This window comes from Centrocercus urophasianus, unplaced genomic scaffold, assembly GCF_019232065.1.
Source record: "Centrocercus urophasianus isolate 14NV4802_14NV808 unplaced genomic scaffold, USGS_Curo_1.0 seq_12, whole genome shotgun sequence".
Taxonomy (NCBI): Eukaryota; Metazoa; Chordata; class Aves; order Galliformes; family Phasianidae; genus Centrocercus; species Centrocercus urophasianus.
The window spans coordinates 35,740,149-35,763,729 of NW_024884364.1; the positions used below are offsets into that span (position 1 = coordinate 35,740,149).

Consider the following 23,581-nt stretch of genomic DNA (forward strand, 5'->3'; position numbering starts at 1 on the left):
GGTTTTGTCAGGAAGTGCAGAAGGAGTCTTTGCTAACCACATTTCCAAGTCATGCTACAGCCTTGAGCACAGCAGAACTTTATTATGAGACAGTCAATACAACTGAACTGTTTTTAAGAAAATAGCTCAACTCATTATGAAACTGTAAATCATTATAACAGCGTAAGAACTTTCAGATGGCTCTCCAGTAATAAGAGAACAAAAACTAGATTTAATACATGAAAGAAACTGCTGCATTTTTATAAAGCGTGAATTCAAAGTGCTCAAACTTTCCAGGTCATTTGTACAAACATGTGAGTCCTGTTGCAGGCAAGCATACACTTCCAAAGATGTTCTTCTCATCTCTTGACACTGGAAAAAAAAAAAAAAAAACCAACAAAAAAACACAAAAAACTCCCCACAAAACATTTCTTTTAACTACCATTCCAGAACGCCAAGGTTTACCAAACCATTCTAAACTTAACCAGCTATCTAGCTATCCCACTAACCAAAAGACACTGGCCACTGCTGAATGTTGCAGAAGAACCACCTGTTAAGTGTTCAAAAGAAGAGCAGAACGAAGACTGTGATGAATGTTCCGCACTGGTGAGAGATGGCAGGCACAACAGTATAACTTAATTTTTGTATCTTTTTTCATTAGTTTGTGTTGGGATGAAAGCGCATATAACTTGTGGTTGGTGACCCTGCACACAGCAGGGGGGTTGAAACTCGATGATCACTGCAGTCCTTTTCAACCCAGGCCATTCTATGTTCTATGACAACAAAGGTTAGGCAGTTAAAAAGGAGGAAAAACGGTACTTATTACAAGTATGTAGAAAACCAGGGAAGTCTATAGCAACATACACAGCACTGCTTGTGTTGCAAAAGGCAAGGAACTACAACAAAAGATAGGTACATATCCTGATGTACAGCTTTACATTCTGGACTGTTTCTAAGTGAGGCTGATAATGAAACCTACAGAGAGTTTCAAGAGGCATATCCACAGCATTAAGAAAAACATGGATTCCTGAGCAAGACAAACCATGTCCACACGTCCCAATTAATACTACTGCAAGCATCTAGGAAATAATTTCCTGAAGGACTCAAAAGCCTTCACACACAGCTTCCCAAGCCCAGCAAACTTTCTCATATCCTGAGATGAACACTGAACACAGGTCTCTGGCAAACCCTGAGTAAGCAAGACTACTGGTTTGATTAAGCAATGTTCATGCTTACAAGGAAAATTAATTGCAGATAATAGTGTGTTAGGGGATGATGGGGGTTTATTAATTTTTGTTTTAAAGGTGCTTTAAGGAAAAAAACAACCAAATAGTAATGCACAACTGTAGTCATTCACGGATGAGGCTAACCTGCTCAGGATGTTATCAAAATATACCCCTAGTTGTTATATCTATTAGGATGTATAAAACAGCATCTCTGAAAAGGAATAATATCACTAGTGATAGATGAAGCACCGCCTAGCACAACAGTACTTATTTCTAATACCTGAAATAAGTTCAGAACAAATTTCTAAACTGGAGAGGGAAGGGCAGAAGTATTTCCTCTGGAACTTCAGTAAGTAAATGAGTATTATCAATACATAGCTGAAAGTAACACAACTTTATCACCATTTAAAAATAAATTGTTCACACGAACAAGTGACAGAGGAACTCCTCCTTATATAACTTCATTCATACTGGAAAGTCCTACACTGATTTCTATTTTAAATTTAGGATGCTTTGGAACAAAGGCACTACAGGTATCTTTATTTTCTTACATGCCTAGGTACTAATTCACCATTTTTGTTCATTCTGAGTCTCATTTGCAATAATTCCAACATACGAAGTAAAACAGATAAAGCTAGAGGTGTGCATTTAAAATAGAGAAGTAGACCAATGCAACTACTCTGAATAGAAATGCATCACAAAGTGAGAGAGAAAAATGTATATATTTGAGCAATTGTGTTCTACAGAGAGAAAAAACAGTAAACAGCTTTGCTATCACTGTCCTTATTGATTACCACTTTCAGATGTAGTCTTCCTGTCAATTAATTCAGTAGGCAGAAGTATCATCACAAGGGCAAATTCAGCATGACATGAAACAGTGCCCTGGAAAGATGAAGACAGAGGCTACCCAGAAGAAGTATCATTAAGAAAATCTACACAAAAAGTAAGTAGAAAAGTACAGCAGATACTGAAGAGAGGAAAAGTTACTATGATACAGTCTTGCTTGTTTATTTTTAGCTGTATTTCCCCCTCCAAAAAAAAATCATGCTGATGCATGAGTTTCTTACACTGCAGCTTTATGATTATGTTTATGGGTTTTTTGTTGTTGTTGTTCAAATCTATTATCAAGCATCAGTGTAGTCCAGGGGATTGCAACAGTGCAATGAATGAATTCTTCCCCAAAAAATTCTTCCTCCAAAATCTTGAAATTCACTGTTGTACTCTTTTGGTTCATGGAGTAAACGTTACTTCAACTCAGAATCAAAAACATTACATTAAAAAACAAAACAAAAACAACCAAAATTCACATGACTGAGATTTTGTTGGAACAAAAGGGTTATCTGCTCTGGAACACTTATGGTGGTGAGCCCAGCCAATGTCTCAAAACAGAGCGTTAAGAGATCAAGAACAAAGTTAGCTGCCTAGAGATTTCAGCCACCCCTAACATTCCTTACTAGAGACACCATTTGAATTCTATCATCAGTACAGGCCAATCCTCCAGAAACCCATCACTAAGCCGCATAACAGCTTTAACATCCATCTGCTGGGCATTTGAGAAGCCTGCTGGAAAACACACATTACCTGGCATGTCTGTCATAGTAAGTGCTGCGACAGTGTACTTAATATACAATTCAACAGCTTTCCAAAAAATACAGGCCCCCATGCTGCAAGTAGGTCAGCAAAAGTGGGCCTTGTGCTGGCCCTGAGCCTGTGACTTCAGAGAGCCTCCTTGCTGACAGCAATGTCCAACGATACGAATATAACTGTGGAGCTGTGAGTATAAATCCAGTCATATAGAAAGCACATGAATAACTAGGCCTAGGAATCCCTTGAATATTTTATTTAGAATATTTCCGTTTTTATTCCCTCACGACTCCCTCTCTATACAGTTGTTATACACTGGCGAAATACTTGACCTCCGAAGGAGCAACCTGAAAATTAAATACGGCACCATAAAGCCCACCTCAATGCTTCTGCCTGGCTCCGTGAGAGGAGATTCGCTTATGGCTGAAAGGAATCACCTCCCAAGGCCATACATATAGTACACAAACAATGCCCACACTAAGTGGGCCGGCACACATTAACGGGGCCATGACCAATGCACAAAAACCCAACAACTCATCTTCCTAGAGAAATGCTGGGTTTGTCTTGAGGACAATAAGAAAGACTGCAGCCAACCTGCACCTCGGACAAGGGAGAGGGTGGTATTTCCTAAAATAAACCGCAGCACCGAGCCCTGAGCCGTAAGTTCGACGAGGAGCAGCGGAACAAACCGGAGGAAGAAGACACAAAAAAGCCACCACCGCTTTTCGCGCATCCGAATCGGCTGGCTGGAAGCCGGGCCTAGAGGAGTGGCCTACGCGTTAATCATGTTTACAGCGGACGTGAATGGGCCGGGGCTGGCGTTTTTCATTGAGGCTGTCGGAAAAGCGCCTCGCCGGGGCCTGACTGCCAGGCGTCGCCCGGGCCTACGCTGCTCCAATCACTCCACCTCAGTAATGGCGTTCGGTGCGGAGGGAAACGAACGGCAGGGGTGCAGCGCCGCGGGGAGCCACCGGGCCCCGCTCGCCCGGGGGAGGCCGGGAGGGGCCCCCGAGGGCGGTGGGGCGGGGAGCGCTTCCCCCCGCCGGCAGCCGGCGAGAGAGAGGATGAGGAGCCGTCAGCCATTTTCCCTCGCCCTCCAAAACGCCGCCCGCCGCCCGTTATCTTCCCCCCCGCGCCGCTCGCCCCCGCCGAGCCCCGTCCCCGGGGGAAGGGAGATCGGGTCGGGCTCGAGCGCCCCGTCCGCTCCCGCAGCCCTTCGCCTCGGCCTCGCCGCCTCGGCCTCCTCCTCAGCCCCGCCCGGGCCCAACGTTCCGCCACTCACCCCCGCACGGCGTCCCCTCGTCCCGCGGCCCGGAGCGCTGCCGGCTGCTGCCGAAGGAGCGCGGCCGGGGGCTGCCTCATGCCCGGCACGGTCTCATGGCAGGGCCCCGCGCTCCGGGCGTGCGGCCGGCCGGCTGAGGGGGCGGCTCCGCTTCCCCGCTCCCCGGGCGCAGCGACGGGCGGAAGGGAAGAAGGAAGGACGAAGAGCGAAGCCTCCGCCGCCGCCCGCGCTTCGGATCCCGGCACCTGGCCGCTCCGCTCTCCGCACCGCCGAGGCGTTTTTCCTGCGTCACCAGCTCCTGCCCGGCGGCGGCCCTGCGCTCCGGCTCCGGCTGGGGCTTGGCTGGGGCCTGCGCGCTCCGCCCCGTCCGGGCAGCGGGCGCTCGAGGGGGAGGGGGTGCACACGCAGCCGGGGCCTGCGGCCTGCGGGGCTGGGCTGCGCGCGGGGGCAGGGAGGGAGGAAGGCAGGAGGAAGGAAGGCGGCGGCGGCGGAGGGGCCGGGCCGGGCAGCGGAGCGCTGCGCGCTGACGGCTCCGTACGCGGGGGAGGGGATGAGAGGGGGAGGGCGCGAGGCGAGACGCGGCGGCGGCGCCCGAGTCTCGCGGGGCCCTGGCCAAGATGGCGGAGCTGAGCCCGGCCTAGCGCGGCTCCGAGGGCTCCGCCGTACCGCTCCCGCCCCCGAGCCCCGCGCCTGTCAGTCACACCGCCCGCCCCTAGCCCTGCGCGCGGGGGGGGGGGGGGAAGCGGGGAGCTGCGCGCTGGCGGTTTCACGGCCGTTGGGCTCGAGCGGTCTCCATTGTGACCGGCGGGCGGACCGCGCGAGACCCGGATGATGACGTCACGCGGCCGCTCGCTCGCTCTCGGTTCCCTTCCTCGCCGCTGCTGCCGCCCGGTGTCTCCCTCGGGCCCGGCGGAGCCGGGGCACAAAGCGCGGGGCGCCGGGCTGTCCCATGGACGTTAGCCTCGATAGGCCGCAGGGCCGGCACCTGGAGAGGGGGTGCGAGTGCTGTGTGAAGGCCGAGCTATGTGCGCACGGCAGGCCGTTAGGAGCATGGTGCTTAATGTAGCCTTTAGGGAGACAAAACCTTTAAGCGTAAGGAATGACGCCTTGTGACGGGTCAGAAGTTCGGCAGACGCGGGGAACATACTCTCCAAGTACCTGGAGTCGTGCTTGGTTTTATCTGACGTTTTTTATCATCCGTATTGCAAGGTCAAAGTCTCATTTTAACATCATTCAAGAATTTCAGAGCAGGAAGTGGAGGATCCAGTCTCCAGCTGAAAACGCAAGAGGAATTTAGGTCGCCGGGTTGGAATTTGCTCAGAGGCTTGGTACCTTTGCTCTGTGCACAGCGTTTATCTGCTGGACCTCACCGTGATAAAGACCAAAATACAGCTTGTCATGGTCGTAGAATCATATCATAGAATCATTGAATGGCCTGGGTTGAAAAGGACCACAATCACCATCTAGTTTCAACCCCCCTGCTATGTGCAGGGTCGCCAAACACTAGACCGGGCTGCCCAGAGCCACATCCAGCTGGCCTTGAATGCCTCCAGGGATGGGGAGGGAGTGTCTGCTGTAAAAAGCCAGAGCTCAAAGCTAGCAGTGATACGTCCTGTTATTTGCTCTTTTAACAAAGTTAGGGTTAGCTGGGTTTTGCTAATCGCTGGGATTACTTGGGAAGGAAATCTGAAGTAGGTCCTTGTGTTAACCTCAGACGAAATGATGCAGCAGCTTCACTGCTGTCCAAATGCAACAGTTTGCATTCTGAAAGAGAGGTGTTTGCATTTTACTCACCAGCAATAAAGGCAAGCCATGACTGGTGAAAATTTGTGTCAGTGTAAGGCTATTGTGTTCAGTTTAGAAATATGTGTAATCACAGAAATAGCAGCCCTTTCATCTTGGTGATTTTCATGCCTATGAGTGTATTATTGTGGCCTCCTTGCTCCTTTTCATTGGGGCTTGCTAATTACTTTGGGCTTTCCTTCCTATTTCCATTTTATCCATTCTGCTCTCCCAGGAAATGCTTAAAATTATTGCACCTGTAATACATGTAATGTTCCTTGCCTCAGTGCTCTCCCTGCAGCTCCTGACTGAAGACTGACAGAGGCATAGCTGCACCTTCAGTGGTTTCAGTTGTATGTTGTTTGATGAGTCTCAATTCTTAAAAAATAAATTGCTGTGGTTACTGATGCTTCTTTCTTTTTACTGTGTTAAGTAGCTCCCTTTTAGTGACACACCAAATGCTATGAGCCTTCTCACTGTTATTTGGCAGAGCCAAATAATGACACGTCAGTGGAGTTTTATAACGTGGGCAATTGTCCACCAAGAAATTGACTGTCAGTTCACATAAAACTCCACAAAAAGAACAGAAGCAATACTGGTGCAACTTGTAGCAAGTACACCCGCTCAAAGGGTTCTTTCAGCCAAGAGAAGGAGTGGAAGCTTTGTTTAATTGAAACCTTAGGTTTGGAACAAACTGAGAACTGATTGCTCCTCAGTTTCCCGGGACCTTGGTGGTATTTTTCTTCTTTTAGATTCCACTTTTTGTACAATTTGCAGAAAGTGCAATACTTCATCTAACGAGATAGAAATGTTCTGTTTGGCGGGGGGAACAAAACTACGCATGACTATTACTTCAGTTTATTCTCTTACTTTTATATTTGACCTCCATTTTGTTGTAAAATTATATTCTGAAGTGTGTTGACAGAGCAGTATTTGCTTGTAGCCGTGCTAATCAAAGGTCACGGATAGGCTAAAGTAGGCAGCTATTTATGGCACCAAATAAAAGAAGATATTGGGACGGCAGTGGCACTTTGTGGCTGCTAAACGAGCACACGGTTCTCCTGGCCTCTGGTTTGCAAACCAAAATGCCCACCCAGCACTGCTTGCACCACTCCAAAGGAATCGCCTTGGCTCAGCATGTATGACACTGTTTGCTCTCTGGAAAGTATTCTCACTTTTTTTTCTTTTTTTTTCTTTTTTCACTCCTGGAGCTGCAAATGTATGTTACCACTTTATCTCTCTGGAGCAACTATGGAAACAAAAAGATATGCATGAGAGGAAACTGCTGATTAAAGAGTATCCATGGCATGAAGGCAGAAGTCAGTAGGCACACGCTACACTCCCCAATTGTTCTCAGATAGGTGTCCACGCAGGGAACTATGACAGAAAAATGTATTCTTCAGTAGTCATTCTGCTTGCTTTCCCTTTGTGCACAACCTTTGCTATGATTAGAAATGCTTTCACAACATTCTTAGGAAAAATGTGGGGAACTGAAATGTTGCCCTGCAGGCTTTCCAGCTCTGCCATTGCAGCCAGCCTTATCAAATAAAAAGTGAAACTAGTCACAAGCAAGCTGATGGTGGTAATCATTAGCTGACCCAAAGAAATTAAAAAGGAAGCAGAGAAGGACTGAGTCAGAATTTAGAATAGTTGCATTTGTTCCCAGTTCTTAAACTCTAATTGACGCTGTGCTGCTTCAAAACAGAACACACAGAATTGCTCAAGCATATCTTATGCTAGGAGCGTAAAAGAACAATAACATGTAAGAGAAAGCAGATTTTTACCACAGAACAATGAAATATCTTTTATTTCTTCTGGTTCAGCCCCCCTAAGCACTGCACTATGTAATATCTATGAACTTCAGAAAACAACATAGGCAGTGCAGCAGACAAGGAAGTAAAATGTTGCTTGCAAGCTGAAGAACTACTGCTTGAATGTTAAGATTTGTCTAAAGGATCGCATCAAGGATCTATCTTGCAATATTTTCAGTATTTTTTGTCCCATCCCAACAAATTACTTATGCAGAGGAGTAGCACTGTTGGTTACATAATTTTTCATTGACTTAAAGTCTGCATGCAAGTACAGGTAAGGAAAATAATGACTCACTCTTGCCCAAGACTTTGCTTTAGGCAGCATGTATATTGGACAGAGTTGTGGAAATAATGTCCAGATATATACCTTGCACATACAAATTAGCATTCAAAATTAGAAAGAAAAAGAAAATTCTTATAGAAGTAATGTATCAAGAGGCTGTAAAAACTGAAGTTCTGAAGTTACACTATATCTCATTCCTTTTAAAGATAAAGGTCAAAGTTAGATATTTCCTCTTAGTTTCTACAGAGAGAACTGCTGCAATTATTGTTCCTAACATTAATATGCAACCTTTCTTCATGTTCATAACTTTTCATCTTTCTACTTTTGATTTCTGGTTGCATGAGATATTAATAGCCATGTTGCAATGAGATTTATGTCAGATTCTAGGGAGTTAAATGCAGTTTCTGCTCCATACTTATGATTATAAAAAAATAATGCATACTTGTGTAAAAATCATAGATATTCGGTAAGAAAAAGATTTGGTAAGGAACCTTGGACTCTTAAGCTGAAGAAAGAGTGGTGCTCATTTTGAATGGTCCTTGCAATAAGAAAAATATGGTGTGATAATTTCTTCTCCAAGAGTGGTGAGGCAGTGGCACAGGCTGCCCAGGGAGGTGGTGGAGTCACTGTCCCTGGAGGTGTTCAAGAACCGTGTGGATGTGGCACTGAGGGACGTGGGCAGTGGGCATGGTGTGATGGGCTGCTGGTTGGACTGTGTGATCTTAAAGATATTTCCCAGCCTCAATGATTCTATGATTTATCATTTTCTATTTTTCTGTAAACATTTAGTTGTTAAAATGAGAGTTAAAGGAATGGCATAGACAGAAACTCTGTGTATGTATGAAATACTGAGAAGATATCACAGAGACGAGTTGTGAAAATTTCTGTTTGCAGATCCCAAAATGTGCCTTGTCCATCTTTTGGGAAGGGAGCCGCAATTCAGCATGCATCCTTTTTCCTGCTGAATTGGTTCCCAGCCGAATTGACCTTGGATAAACCATGTGGTGTCCATGTGAAAAGTATCAGTCTCAGAGGATTTGGACAGAGTTCAGCAAACTGATTTGACAACCATATGGTCCTCTTCATCCACACGAACCTTGAAGAAGTCTGACTTCCTTCCAGCCTGTTGAGTAGAGTAAGGGAAGTTGGGAACCATTCTTAAAACTTGCCAACGTTATCCTAAATTTGCTGGATGAGAACACTGTCAACAAACCGCCAAGAATTTTGTAGATCCACAACATACTGCCATTTCCTCACTTTTTTGGAATGTGTCTCTGTACACTGAGTGTTTGTCATTGCATAAGTATGAACTTTAGGGGGGCTGCTGTTCACAAAATGACATCTCTGGCATATTATATCATGTTCATTTTCTGTTATATAGGGTTTCTGAGAACAAGGGTTGCCACGGGAGCAGTAGAACTAAAGAAGCTTGTTTTCCTACATTAGCATCTTACAACCTTCTGGCCCTGAACTCCTTCCAGCTTTTAGTTACATTCTTACCATGCTGAAGTGCCTGCTTTAGGTTAAATATGCTGGACCGGCCAGGACCTTCATTGTCTTGTAGTAAGCAGGGAACCAACTTACCAACAGGGAACCATTGAACCAAAATACAGCTCCATGTCACATCTTGTACCAATAGCTTTAACCAAGTTTTATGAAACAGCTTGTCAGCAAAGCTTACATCTGAAAATATGTACGTGCAGGAAGTCTGTAATTTTATAAAGTCAGTTATCTTTTCCTTTCTTGGGATTAAAGGATTAAAGGTTTTTTTGTTGTTGGGTGGTTTTTTGTTTTGTTTGTTTGTTTATTTGCTTGTTTCAGTTCAAAGAGGACTTTAACAGTGCGGCATGCAGAGCAGTAGGAGTTTGGAACCTTCACTTACATGTCTGTTCCTCCACTGCTTTCTTCTTTATCAGAAGCTTTTCTTAGCTATCTATGTCTTATCGTCAGTTATCTATAAAAATAATTGCCATTGCAAATAATGATAATAATAAATCCCTAAAACATGATTATTTGTCTTTTCACAAAACAGTAACAGTAAGGAAATTTCAGTTTTACACTGATGATTTGTAAAGACTGCAATTGTTTAGATATTCCATTATTTCACTGTGCAGGTCATTTCATAACATAACACAGATTAGCTTTATGCCATATTGTATTTAGTGTAGCTCGATAGCATTTCTGAGAGATTACATGCCTTTAAAATGTGTGATAAATATGAAGTGGCTCCTCCTGGAACTTCTAACACTAACTAAAAAACACTAACAGTGTTTTTAACCCAGGAGGTGAATGGCAGCAACAGTGTTGTTTGAGCAATATCACTGTCCTTGTAGCCAGAACAGTATCAGGCTTTAAGAAAGCCAAAACTTGTAAGGAGAGGTAGTATCTTTTATTAGATCTGAAAATGGGCTTGTATGCATCAAAGCTCGTCTGTTTTTACTAGAGATATCACTTGGTCTGTTGAAACAAAACATAAGTAGACCCTTTGTCATCCATAGGCAGTCTGCTTTTTCTCAGGGCACTAATCCCTTTCCATTTAGTTTTTAACATTTTAGTTTGAGAAAGTAAATGTAATACAAGATCTCTATATATTGAAATAACCTCAAGGGGAGACACAAAGTTCATGCTGTAAACAAGAATTTATCTCTGTATGTTGCCTTTCTGAATATCAAGTATTACACTTGTGAAAGTCCAACTGGTTTATCACTACTTCTATCTTTTGCACTGCCCTCAATTTCAAATTGAGACCAAACGGACAAGTGTGACCCCAACAAGTTACTATTCTATTGGAAACCTAAACTACTGGAGTTCTACTTTAAACTTACTACTGGTTACTTCCTAAGTTAAAATGAGGGTCAGATTTCTGACTCTCTACTTTTTAGCCTTTTCCTGTGTTTGCACTTTAACATGCAAGTGTAATACTGCACTTTTAGGGGTCACAGATTAAAATCCCTAAGAACTGAGGGCTCTTTATGGTTCATCTTTAACAGAATAACCAAAACCAAACAAAAAACAAGCAACAAAAACAACAAAGCATTTTTGGCTTCTTGGAGACAAAGTAGTTAATTGTTTGTTTTCTGAAATGACAGAAAAATTGTAAATCATTCAGACTGTTGTGTTTGTTTTTTTCCCCTGCTAACAAACATTTATAGTAGATGAACTATAAAAAGCCCTCAGCTCTTAGAGATTTAAGTCTGTGACTATAAAGCATTGCAAAAGACCAATTCCTTGCTATTCTCAAGTGAATATCCTGACTGATGTTCATAGGTTAATGCCATCAGTAGTATTAATCTCATCGAGCAATGGCAGACTTCAAAGTTTTTCTTCAGTTTTCCTTACTTCAAGGAATGTTAGTACTATCAAAAACATGTGGCCGAAAGACTGCAGCTGATTGCTGTTTAGCACAGATCTAAACCGTACGTAATAGTCCAAACCATTCATAAGGCTCTCTCTACTTCAAAGCAAAAATTAGGCTCTTAACATGTTGACCAATAGTTTACACATGAGGGAAAGTGGACATCCCCTGAGCATGACCCACCTCACTGCATTACACACCACTATCCTCCAAGAGTATAAACATAGCTTTCAGGATGCAATCATTTGGTGGTACGTAATTTGGATCCTCAGAAAGTAGGATGTGTAGACAGAATTGAGTTTTGTAGTAGTAAGCAAGATGAACAAGGAGCATGCTAGCAAGACAGCGCCTGTGGTCAGGGCTGGAGGAAGCCTGGAATTCACATTTCCCTTAGTCAGCAAGCAGACAGCAAGTGTATTACAAACTGCTCGGTCCAGAGAAAGAGAAACACACTGTCCCGAGCTTCTGAAGTATTCTGAGAGCAGATATAATGAGTAATTCATATTGTGGGTTTGATGACAACCACTTATCTGTTGTACCAGACATAAATGAGGTGCCACTGTAGCTACTGGGAGAGAAAGATAGGGTGAGAAATTAGATGTGATACTGGGAGTCTGAGCAGAAACAATTATTTGCAGAGTACAGTCTCTTTAGCTTATCCTAAACAATGGGGCACACTGTCCGAATATTACCTACTCAGTACTTGAGAATGCTCATCCTAATAGCAAACAGCTGTTTGATACAGACAAGTTTATGCCCTTCATTTAGTGCTCATGGGCATTTATATGATTTGAAGATTGATCTGCTGTTCTGGAAATGGCTGGTCTTCCCATCGAGTACCTGTCCTGCACCTGAAGATGGCTACTCTTTGACTTCAGTCGAGCACTATTCCTTGTTTTACTGCTTCAAAAGCTTAATTCTTTCCATCAGAAACTACAGAATGACTCTTGTTTATGTGTACTTTGAACATTTGGGGTCCAAGTTGTTATTGAAGCTACGTATAAATTTATTCTTTAGTATTTTTTTTAAATAAATGTATGAAATGTAGACTGGACCCAGGGAACATGGGGTTTGTTGTGATACAAACATTTTCAGATGTAACATCTTGGAGTTGCCTTAAGGCTGCTAAATCTGGATGCTGATAGAGCTTACAAGAATTATAATGTAAGACACAACTCAAACTCATATATGTGAAAAAATCATCAAGGTTTTACTTCCCACCCCCAACATGTGGTTGATACTTTTTATTAACTTACTTTTAATGGTCAGTCAAAGACCATCCTTCAAAACTGTTTGTTCTCATTGGTAAAACTCAGAATCAAGTATTTTAAGTCACATTAAATCTTATTATCTGGGAGAAGTACCTAATTAACTCAAATCCATTGCAAACTGGGGGGAAAAAGTTCTCTTAAACTCTATTTCTGGAAGGAGTATTGTATTGTAAGCATGTAATCTCTGACTTAACGACAAAAATTGTAGCTCAGAAATTGAGGATTTCTGCTGTAACTCTCTTGAAGACAGACTGGAACACCTTTGGAGACTATATATTATACAGTATACCAAACTATATAATACATACATACATACATACAGAGACTATGTTATTAAGCACATTATATTAATCAACTGTAGCAGAGAAGAGAAAATACGTTGTTGATTTTTTCATTCTTTTTAGCATGCATTCATGAAAGGCCATCTAAATTTCTGATTGCTAATATTCACTCTTGTATTTTATCTGGCGTAAAAAGGAGGGAGGTTAACTGTGATGAAGAGAGATTATAAAACGTTAGAAATATCTCCCTGCTAAGTCTCTGTATCGCAGTATGGGGAGCCCATGCTTCCCAGGCTCATCTTCAGATTTCTTCTGAGGATCAGGACAGAAGGATTAAGATGGAAGGACGGGCACATAGGTGTTTCTCTGTGTTATTTTCTGTGAATTCTTTCTGGGACCCAAGGGTTATTTTGTTTTCTTTAATTGTTATCATGCACTGAGTGAAGTATATTACATTCCTGGACATGTGTGGATGGGATACAGGCTCACCAGTGATTCCTTTGGAGATGGTATTTCCTCTGCAGTTGTGATGGATGAGAGCTGTGGAGCTTTACATTCTTTGATTAGATGCTGCCTAGATTGGTATAACGTAGGCTATAAGGAGCTTGCTTCCATCCCATACTTGGTGGGACTGGTTTGAAGACTGGGATGGACATCTCTGTGAAGACTTCTTTCAGAGTAAAATCTTCTGTACAGGAATCCTTATTGATTTTTTTTTTTCCATAGAATCCAAGGCAGAATGGTACACGACAGTCAGATGTATAATCAAAAGGAAATCCTCACATAGTGCTTGAGAGTCTTTTCAAAATAGCACCCATTATTTTTAAGTGCTTTTTCTGTATAAGGGTGAAAGGAAAAAGTGATTTAAAAATCCTGAATGTGGCTCCAAGATAGTAGAATTCCACCAGCTGCACTCCTGAGGTAATTTTGCCAGTATCTAACATTTAATGCATGCATTTCTACTAAGAAATGAGATGACAGAGGAAAAAATTTTTAATAAATGACAAATGCAAAGAGTAAATACTGCTAATGCAGCCAGCAAGAAGGCTTTCTATCCTTGAGGATTCGCTCCAGGAACATAAAAGGAAATGCATCATGGTTTGCCTTTTTATTAATGGAAGCATAATGTGATGAACTTACAGATGACAAAACTACATTAAAATTAAAAATCCCAAAATAAAAGGTATTAGAAAGGAACTGAACAATAAACAATCACACAGAAAAGGAATAACTTGTTCAAAACTTCGGAAAATTGTCCTCAACTCTCATTAACATAGGAAATGTTAAAATTAAGGAAATCCTGAGTCATTAAAATTATCGTTCAGATGTTTTATTGTGTGAGAACGGGCACTTGCAAACAGCTGGGCTCTCTATTTTTCATGGCTAGTTTTCTCTGAAGTTGGACTCGATGATCTTAATGGGTACCTTCTAACTCAGGACATTTGGTGATTCTATGATGGATTCTCCTTTTGGATTGAACCAATGAGCTCCTTCCAAGCCAAAATCTGTGAATGGCTCAGGCACAGCTTGTTCCAGGAGCAGGTTCTTAAATCTGCATCCTGTAGCCCTGCATAGCCCTCCAGTTCCATCCAAGCCAGACTCACCTAGCATATATTCACCATGTAGCTTTACAAAAACATTGCTCTGGATTTGCAAGGCAAGCTCTTCCAATCGTGTGCATTTTGAACAGAAACATGGGCACACATGAGGGAGCCTACAGACTTGATGGCCGACTGAGGCGTGATAAGGAGGTGGCCACGCTGGAGAGGATCTTCCCTTAGGGCAGGCCAGTGGCACATGCCACCTCCAAGTATTCTGCCCTGCTGGCACTCCCTGGGAGTGCCCAAAGAAGGGGACAAGTAGCCAAAAGAACTGAGTGTCCAAGGTCATCTTAGCAGGAACAAGGATCTCAAGGACACAGACCAACAGGAAATCAAATTCCATGAAGTCCCCTGCTTGTGGCACAAACTGCTCCCTAAAGCATGGAGATGATGTTCATTGCCTCCATGTACTGAGGTAGGACAAACAAACCTTGATGTTTGTGACTGGGAACTGGATCTGCATTGGAAAGATCTAAGGAGCTGTCTTACCAGATGGAGTCTGGTTTGGAAAGGAGATTCATAGTATTTAGGAAAATATGAACACTGATGATGTTTGATGCCACATTAGGAATGCCTTTCAATATAAACAGTAATCTAAACTATCCTAAAAGAATGAATGTACCTAGAACAGACTGAAAATGAAAATCAAACAATAGTTAAAATAAGGAAAATTACACACTGGATTCATTAATTTCCCCCCCGATTGGCTGCTGTGTGTACTGCTGTTTCTCATCCTTAACTTAAAATGTAACACTGGGAAGGAAAGGAAAGGAAAAGGAAAAAAGGAAAAGGAAAAGGAAAAAGGAAAAGGGAAAGGAAAAGGAAAAGGGGTAATAAGGGGTTCACATGTTGACAAGGAAAATACTTTCTCATGATCTAAGAATTCAGATATAAGTTTCTGAGAGTCCCACGACTAAGATATCTGTGCCGTATAGCCTGTGGGAAGATTACTCAGGCTGTGAACACACTGTGTCACTGGTATGGTCATATTTCTCTATCTTATCTGTGAGGAGCTGGCTTGCCTTACAAGCTCTTGCAGAAACTGGAATGCAGTACAGAGATGCCAGAGTGACTCTTTGGTCTGCAGCAGCACTGCTACTGGGTTCTCAATCCACTGTGTATTTCAGGCCCAGCTTGTCCTATATAACGGATAGCCGATGTTGTAAGGAGTGTATCTTGTGGATACTGTTGGTGGTTTTTTCCTGTTTTTTTATTATTACATGACAAGTGCTGAATGATTTCTACACCGTTTTAATCTAATGTGATTTAAGGGAGTGATCAAAATAAGGTGATGGTGCTGCTTTACAGGAGCTCATTTATAGTAATGACCTTTGTCCAATGTGTGTAAATGAGGGTGGGCAACTTCAGGGTTGTATTTCTTGCATCCCAATTCTTAGAATTTACATCTATTAAAATATTAACATATAGATCTAGAGATGTGTCTTATTTAGAGTTGTACTGAATTGGTGCAGTAAACAGTGATTTATGTGACTGCGTTCTAAGATAAAATTAGGAAACACACTGGCTAAAAAAACAACATGAGACGTATTTAAAAGAGAAATCTAAAAGCTTAATAGAGCTTATATTAATGGTTAAGAACGATTGTTTCCTAGTGCTTTACTAATACATATATTTTGTAATTCTGCAAGTAGGTTGGATGTTCGGAAGTCATTAGGAAGTGAAGCACTGAAGCACTGACTGAGTTAAGCCACAGGCTCCTCAGGCGGCCCTTCCAATTCTTCTGTTCTGTCATTGCCTGTGGCTATGACTTCTCTTTGGCTAAAATCTTGGGGAGGAAGGTTTGGATTCTAAGTTAAAATCACACTGCCCATTACATTTACTATCCATAACCAGAGCCCAGCTGGGAACACTGCACAAAAGCAGGAAAAGATCTCTATAGATCTAGTTTTAGAGGAATTACTTTTCATCCACTGATACATAAAATGAACAAGTATTTTAAATGTTGGTAGATGAGCACTTAAATACATTATTTGGTTTTGTTGCAATAGTTTTATCAGTGATATTTTATGTTCTCTATAATAAGTAGTACAAATGTGATGTTTTCTGCTGATGAAGGGGCTCTTTTCTTCAAGAATAACAGCCTTTTTGAGAAATGGGGTGAGAAATTAATTAACTATTCTTAAATCCTGTATTTAGTGAAGTAAACTCTAACAAGTGTATTTGTTTTTAATCTTCTTTTGTCTGTTTACAAAGGACTTGTCAAAAATTCTAGGTAACTGCTCTTCAAGTGGGAAGAATATCTGCCCTCTGGTCTCCCATGGGGAGGGTGAAGAAATAAAAAGAAGCTCAGAATTGGCTTAGCTCCTTCAGCAGCTGAATGAGAATTTGTAACAGAAATATGAACGCATGCTACAGCTCTCAGTGGAAAGCTGCTCTGATACCACGGTGTTTGCAATCTAAAACCTAGATTTTCCAGGCAGCCCCTGCACTTTATGAAGGCTTTTGACGTACAAAAAAATTCTGCTGTACCTCTGGATAACGCTTCACAAATATCTTAAAATTATAATCGCTTGTGAACGGGAATTAAATGAGTGCACTGGAAGCTTTCTTTTCAATCTGTAACACAGTATGGGCAGAGGCTGTCCGAAGTGAGCTACGGACTGCCAGCCATGCCCATGACATGCTGCAGGCAGCTGTGCACCTCCCTGCCCTGACTCTGTCAACTTCCTCGCGTGCTCAGATACCGGTGGTGGTGGGGACCATTGTAAAAGCATACGATAACAATTACTGCCAGTGCCAAATTCTTCAGTGTGAGCAGTAACAACTTCTGAACTTCTTTATTACCTGGGAGAGGTAATCACTACCTGGGAGAACTTGGAAGATGAGGTTTGTACTTCTAAGCAGATTTCAACCACTGGATTCAGGTTCAAGCCATAGAGCTGGAAATCAGCCTTGCCTGCATGTAGTGCTGTGAAACCCAGCATCACTTTCCACTGTAAAGTTTTCCATAACACAGTTCCCCTTGTATGTTCTCCCCCACCATTTCTCCACTTCTGCTGGCTTCCTTTTGCTCTTGTGCTTTTATTCTCTGACCTTTAATGACACAATTGCATCTCCTATGCCATTCATCATAACTTTATCTCCCTTTCTCTCCCCTGCCCCATGCCTTGTGTGTCCACCACGTGTGGTTCACTGGGCAGGAGGATCTCTTTTCTCTCCAGTTTCCCTTTCTTCACTCCAGCTGCTCTGCACCTTTAGTTTTTCTTGTCCTCTTGGCCCCTGTCGCTGAGAGAAGGACTCTGCTGAAAAGATCTGCCTGTTTGAATGGACAAAGAATAATGGCTGCTCTGACTCCCGCGTTAGAGCATGCTTTAGGAATGCTACATTGTTAGGAATGAAGCATTTAAAACACACTTATGGTATACAGTCAGGAGTGCATCTAACCACATAATCTGCCCGTATCTTGTTTTCTGTCCCAAGACTTTGAACTGAGCGAAATCCCTATTTATCCATGCTTTGTGGTCCCGTGTGTCCTCTGTGTGTTTTAGCTGCAGTCTCCCCTGGGCATACGCATGTGCAGCAAGAAGTTGTGGAAGCATAACCCAGCTTCCTGCTGTCCATCCTAGGGAGAAGAAGCCCAAAGCTGTGACCAGGGTGACAGTTTGGGAGATTTGCTGAGTTCCCAGCCTAGTTCCTCTCTGTTTCTCTGCTCCAGAGACTGTCTGGCTGTCTCTTTGATTCCTTCTCCCTGCCTTGTTGCATCTCCTCAAAGTCTCTTTTGCATGCCAAGGAGCATGTCATCTGCAGCACTCTCACTTTCTCTTCTGTTGCACTGAGCATGTATATGTCCCTTCAAAGCTCTTGTCCTACCAAGGCAATGCATTAATTGCTTCCTCTCTTTCATGCAGTTCTTAACACAACAACAAAACTCACTCCATCCTTGTGCAGTTTCCAGCTTTCAGTATACCCATTCTTATTTCTGAGATCAGCTATGCAAAAACTGTGGGTGTAAATTTAGTAAAAAGACATCTGTAAACACGATGCACTCTATACCATGATTTCTTTCAAAGTGTACAGTGAAGTTAGCTGCCCATATCACAGTTTGGATGGTACTCAGGAAGGCTTTAATTTTAAGCAATGGATCATTTCCTGGATCTAAAGAAAAAATTCTGAGAAGGCTCTGCAAGAACAGGAAGAAGCATCACGGACTGGTGTGCAGTCGCACTCTGATACCCCAGTGGGATTTTCCAGAGCCAGAAGAAAGCATGACAAATCAGTGAGGGGAAGGGTCAGTCAGTTGCAGGAGAGAAAATGCTGAGTTTGCTCTCCTGGCTACCTTCACAGACTGACTGATATTCCTGCTGCATGACAAACGTGTGTCATCCTCCCAGACTGGGAGGGGAAAGAGCAGGAGTGCTGGAGAAATAAGACGAAGTCAAGAGGACAATGGAGGGGCACAGGAGATAAATCCCTCCTTAATGAAAGAGTCTGGGCTACTGGGAGGCATCTGTAAGGGAAGTGGTGGCAAGGATGTCACGGATTTTGTATGAGGTGAGGAAGACATGCCAGGATGTCAGTCTTACTGAGAAACGACAGAGCAGCAAGAAATAAGATGCAGGGTCCATAAAAAATACTTGTGTGGGAGAGACGATGCCTTTGTCTAAAAGGTCACGTGGCCTTTTACAAACTTTCCACTTAAACACTATTGAATCCTCACTGATCGCATCTCCACACTGTTGGTTTTGTTCTTTTTATGCCTTTTCTGGGTTGTCTGTTATACTTTGGTGTTAGAGAAGGAAGGCAGCCCAGTTAATGACTTCCACCTTACAGATTTGCTGCTTGATGTGTTTGGTCTGCTCCCAGCACTGACAGTCCTGTTGATAGCCAGGGATGTGAGAAATGGCACAATAGTGGTGAAGATTATGATTTTGTGACAAAAAAAAGATTCTTGGAGTCTTTCTTCCATACACTCTTGAGAACCTTGCATGCTCTTCTGACCATCTATTCCCATATCAGGAGACTTCCTTGGCTTGACAGAGCACAGGTGAGCTATGGGGAACAGCAGAAGAGCCACCAACAGACCACAGATGGTAAAATAAAGTATCTCAGCTCCCAAGAGTTATAGGCTTAGGGAAGGCATGTCTATGCTGCAAGCCAAGCTTCAGCAATGTTTGGGTTGCAAATTCAGATACTCAAGGGTTTGGAAATGTCAGAATGGCTGCACTTGCTCACACAAGCCTGGAAAAGTGTCATAAATATCATATCCCAAGTTGGATGGAACCCACAAGGATCAATTCTAACTCCAGGTTCCACACAGGACCACCTAAAACTCAGATCATATGTCTGAGAGCATTGTCCAGATGCTCACTGAACTCTGGCACTTGGGGCCAAGCCCACCGCGCTGTGGTGCAGCCCCTTTCCCTGACCCCCAGCTGCCCTCCCCTGACGCAGCTCCATGCCGTTCCCTCGGGCCCTGTCGCTGTCACACAGAGCAGAGCTCAGCGCTGCCCCTCCGCTCCCTGTGAGGAGCTGCAGCCGCCATCAGGCCTCCCCTCAGCTCCTCTGCTCTGCTCTGAGCGCACCGAGGGGCTTCAGCTGCTCCTCATACATCTTCTAGATCCCTCCCCATCTTTGTTACCCTCCTTTGGACACTCTCGAATAGCTTTATGTCCTTGTTATGTTGTGCTGATCAAACCTGCAACCAGTGCTCCAGGTGAGGTTGAGCATCCATCCAACCTGAGTGGCTCTTTGTGACACGTCCAGCATGCTATGTTCTGTGTGGCTCTGGGTCACCATGTGCCTAGAAAGAAGTTATTGAAGACTTACAAGTCTGTCTAATCCATGAAAGAGCTTCCTTAGAGAAAACAGAAGATAAAATAAGCTCACCGTTGGTGATGTCCATTTGTAAATAGAAACATTTGAGCAACATAAATTTAAAGAAGAATGTGCTTAACATTACCTAGTCTGGCACTGCTTCTGTATTTTTTAAAGGCTGGGCTATTTGGGTGTTTTTTTTGTCCTTGAAAATGGATTTCTACTTTCAATCTGACATAAAAACCCCATAGACAATTGAAAATTAGGTTGTAATGGACAATCTTAGGCAATCACAATATAAATGCTTATACTAGTTGGCATAGAGCTACACAACTTTTACCTTGTGTGCTAAATGAATCAAAATGCCTGCTGCAGTAAAGCCTGTAACCGTGCAAGTAGCCTTTGGGATTTGCAGTGTGCTGGAGCAGCCCAGCAACAGAAGGTTTTCTTAAACTTGTTGGGAATTGGCTCCAAAATAATGAACTACAGTCAATATATTTTAACAGTTTACATATCCTGACAGAAAAATAAACAAAGCTTTGTGTGGCTGTGTGCTCAATTTCCTTGTTTACCATAAGGCTGGGTCTCAAACAGTCCCATTCCAGCTCTATTTTTAGGCAAGAAGAGGAGCACTGATGCCCAAAGTTGTAATGCACTGTGTGTTCCTGGGGAGATGGCAGGGAGAGACTGAGGTTGTGCTAGCTTCTCCAAAAGTGTAGTGCCGAGCCCCATGCCACATCCTTCTGAGCAGAGAGGAGGCAAAAGTGTCTCACTTGCACCCTCTGGGACATTCATGGGCATCCTTGCAGCCTTGCAGCTCAGCCAGCGCTGGTGTCACAGTGCACAGCCCCATCAGCAGCCACTGGGAGCTGCCGGGTGAAGCAGAAATGCATTTTGCAAAATAAGGCCACAGTTTAATCATTCTTGAAGTAGTGTACATCAGAAGGAAGTGAAAGTCCTCTCCAAGCAAGTGATGTATTTGCTTGTTGTCTGAGGAGCTAAGTCTCGTGAGAAGGAAACCAGGGTGTGTGGGATGTTGTATCAGTTTGTTATGCAGCTCAGGGGTAACCTTGTCTCTTACTGACTATAAACACAGTGACAGAAACCCTCTTTTGTTGCAAGATTTGAAATTGACTTTAAAATGAAGGGTTTGCAGGCATAAAATTCAGCAATCCTGAAAATGAAAGCAAAAGTCAGCAGTGACATTCACATGAATCCTCCAAGTTACATAAACTAACTCCATGAAATATCCGCTTTTCTGTTTGCCTTCAAGCATTTCCCAAGTGCTGGGACTGAATACTGGAGAAGCACACAGCCCATGGACACTTGCCCTCCACTAGCTCTCTGTGTTCTTGGAACTTCCCCATTTTTCCTCAGGGACTCCCAGATTAAGTCTGTGATTTGGGTTCAGCACTGCAGGGGATGGCGGCTCTCACTGTGGCATTAAGAGCAGCAATCTCTGACTGCCAGCACTTTCATACGGAATAGCTAACACAGATAGATCAATTTAACAAGCACCGTTTTTCCCTCTTTTACTAAATGTGTTCATGAATGCCTGTGGCAGCACTTACACGAGAGGTCAGACTGAGCAGCTGTTGCCATCGTAACTTCCTATTTAGTCACACTTGACAAAGCCGTGGTTTTCTACCTTCTTGGAAAGATCAATGTTTGATCTCTGCTCAAATTGACTGAGCAAATAAAACACCGGGTGATGTCCTTTTGGATACCTGGGAGTGAAAAACGTGGAGAAGTAAGTTCATCTGGTCTGCTGTAGGCTGAGAGGAATGACTCCCATGACACCCATCTCTACACTGCTTCAGCCAAAGGCTCTGCAGTAGGGTGGACGCTTCCACCAGCATATGGACACATGTTTCTCACTCCAGCTCCTTCAAAGACAGAAAAAAGTATGATTAGTATATATTACATATTATATATCACATTAATAGTTTTAGTATTATCATACACTATTGGATGTTAGGCAGAAATTCTCTCCCCAGAGGGCGGTGAGGCGCTGGCACAGCTGCCCAGAGAAGCTGTGGTGCCCCATCCCTGGAGGCTCAAGGCCAGGTTGGATGGGGCCTTGGGCAGCCTGAGCTGGTGGGGGGCAGCCCTGCCCATGGCAGGGGTTGGGGCAGCATGGGCTGTGAGGTTCCCTCCAACCCAAACCATAACTCCACGATTCTGTGCTTCAATCTACATCAAGTTATTTCCTTGTTCTTCTCTTTGAAACAGTAACAAATTTCTGCTTCTGTCTCTTACCTGTATGCTGAGTACACATAATACTGATGTCCATGAAATCTTAGGAATTACGTAATAGTCAGAATTCAATGACTACAGAGTTGTACTTGTTAAATTCTTTTTGCATTGTGGTAAATCATCTGATGTGAACTCTTGACAATATTGATAGTAAAACAAAATAATTACTTTGCTACCATAAAATTGCCATCAGCTACAACTAAATTTAGTACAATGCATGGAGAGGTAATTTCTGCAAAAAATACGGGCAGCTCATGGCTATTTTTATGCCTATTTTCTTGTAACTATGTCTTATAACTCGTAGAGTCACAGCTGCAGTTTCCTTTTCTTGGTGGTAGTGCAGATCAAACACTCTCTTTGTACCTGACAAGCCCAAGGCGTGTGGATTCTAATCTGTCCAAAAAGATTGTGCCAATTTATTTCAATCTTTTCTAAATTGAAGTAGTTAAATTGATAACACTATGCGTGTGTGTGTGCGCACAGCTACTGGTGTTCATTTATACTTCTCTTTCAAGGTGTTCATTTATACTTCTCTTTCAATTAATCTCTTCTGGCAGTTGCAGCACATCCTGCCTACCAACCAGTCCTTAAATTGAGCACTGTGTGTGCTTGTGGCAAGTTCAAAGTCTAGAAAAGGACTGGGCTGCAAGACAAAGCAGAACTGAAACTAAGGTCTCAGTGTGTTTTGCTTACTGTTCAGACCTCCTTTGCTGTATGACATCTCAGCCTCCCCCAAATTAGGAGGCTTGCCAACTGGGGTGGTTTGAAGCTGGCAGATAGACCACATTCTCAAATGTTGTTTAAATGCATTGCCCTTTTCTGGAGCTACAGTGCAGAAATAATTAACATTTACCATTTTTTTTCTTTGTAGGACACACACTTAATAACAACCTCTAAACTTCTGCTGGCAGTCATTCACACCTTTCTCCTTAGGATTCACCTTGCTCAGCATTTAAGCAGACAAATGTGTCACTGCTATCACATAGAGGGGAGGGAAGGGGAAGGGGAAGGAGAAGGGGAAGGAGAAGGAGAAGGGGAAGGGGAAGGGGAAGGAGAAGGGGAAGGAGAAGGAGAAGGGGAAGGGGAAGGGGAAGG

General features: G+C 43.3%; 1 protein-coding gene and 1 long non-coding RNA gene across 9 annotated transcripts in view; both read right to left on the bottom strand.

The window, feature by feature from the left end:
- Nucleotides 1-4,146, bottom strand: part of USP9X (ubiquitin specific peptidase 9 X-linked) — a 99,180-nt gene extending 95,034 nt beyond the window's left edge. For both annotated transcript variants that reach the window (XM_042810945.1, XM_042810944.1), the window contains exon 1: nt 4,072-4,146. The gene's annotated coding sequence lies outside the window, so the exon portion shown is untranslated. The remainder of the gene's footprint in view (nt 1-4,071) is intronic.
- A 4,460-nt stretch (nt 4,147-8,606) lies between these two features.
- Nucleotides 8,607-23,581, bottom strand: part of LOC122155839 — a 46,208-nt gene continuing 31,233 nt past the window's right edge. For 4 of the 7 annotated variants that reach the window (XR_006167320.1, XR_006167315.1, XR_006167318.1 and 1 more), the window contains 2 exons: nt 21,802-22,116; nt 19,959-20,216 (listed from right to left, as the gene is read on the bottom strand). This is a non-coding gene — a long non-coding RNA (uncharacterized LOC122155839). Of the gene's footprint in view, nt 9,071-12,965; nt 13,691-19,958; nt 20,217-21,801; nt 22,117-23,581 lie in introns of those variants that run through there. The other 3 variants (XR_006167317.1, XR_006167319.1, XR_006167321.1) reach the window with 3 other exon arrangements.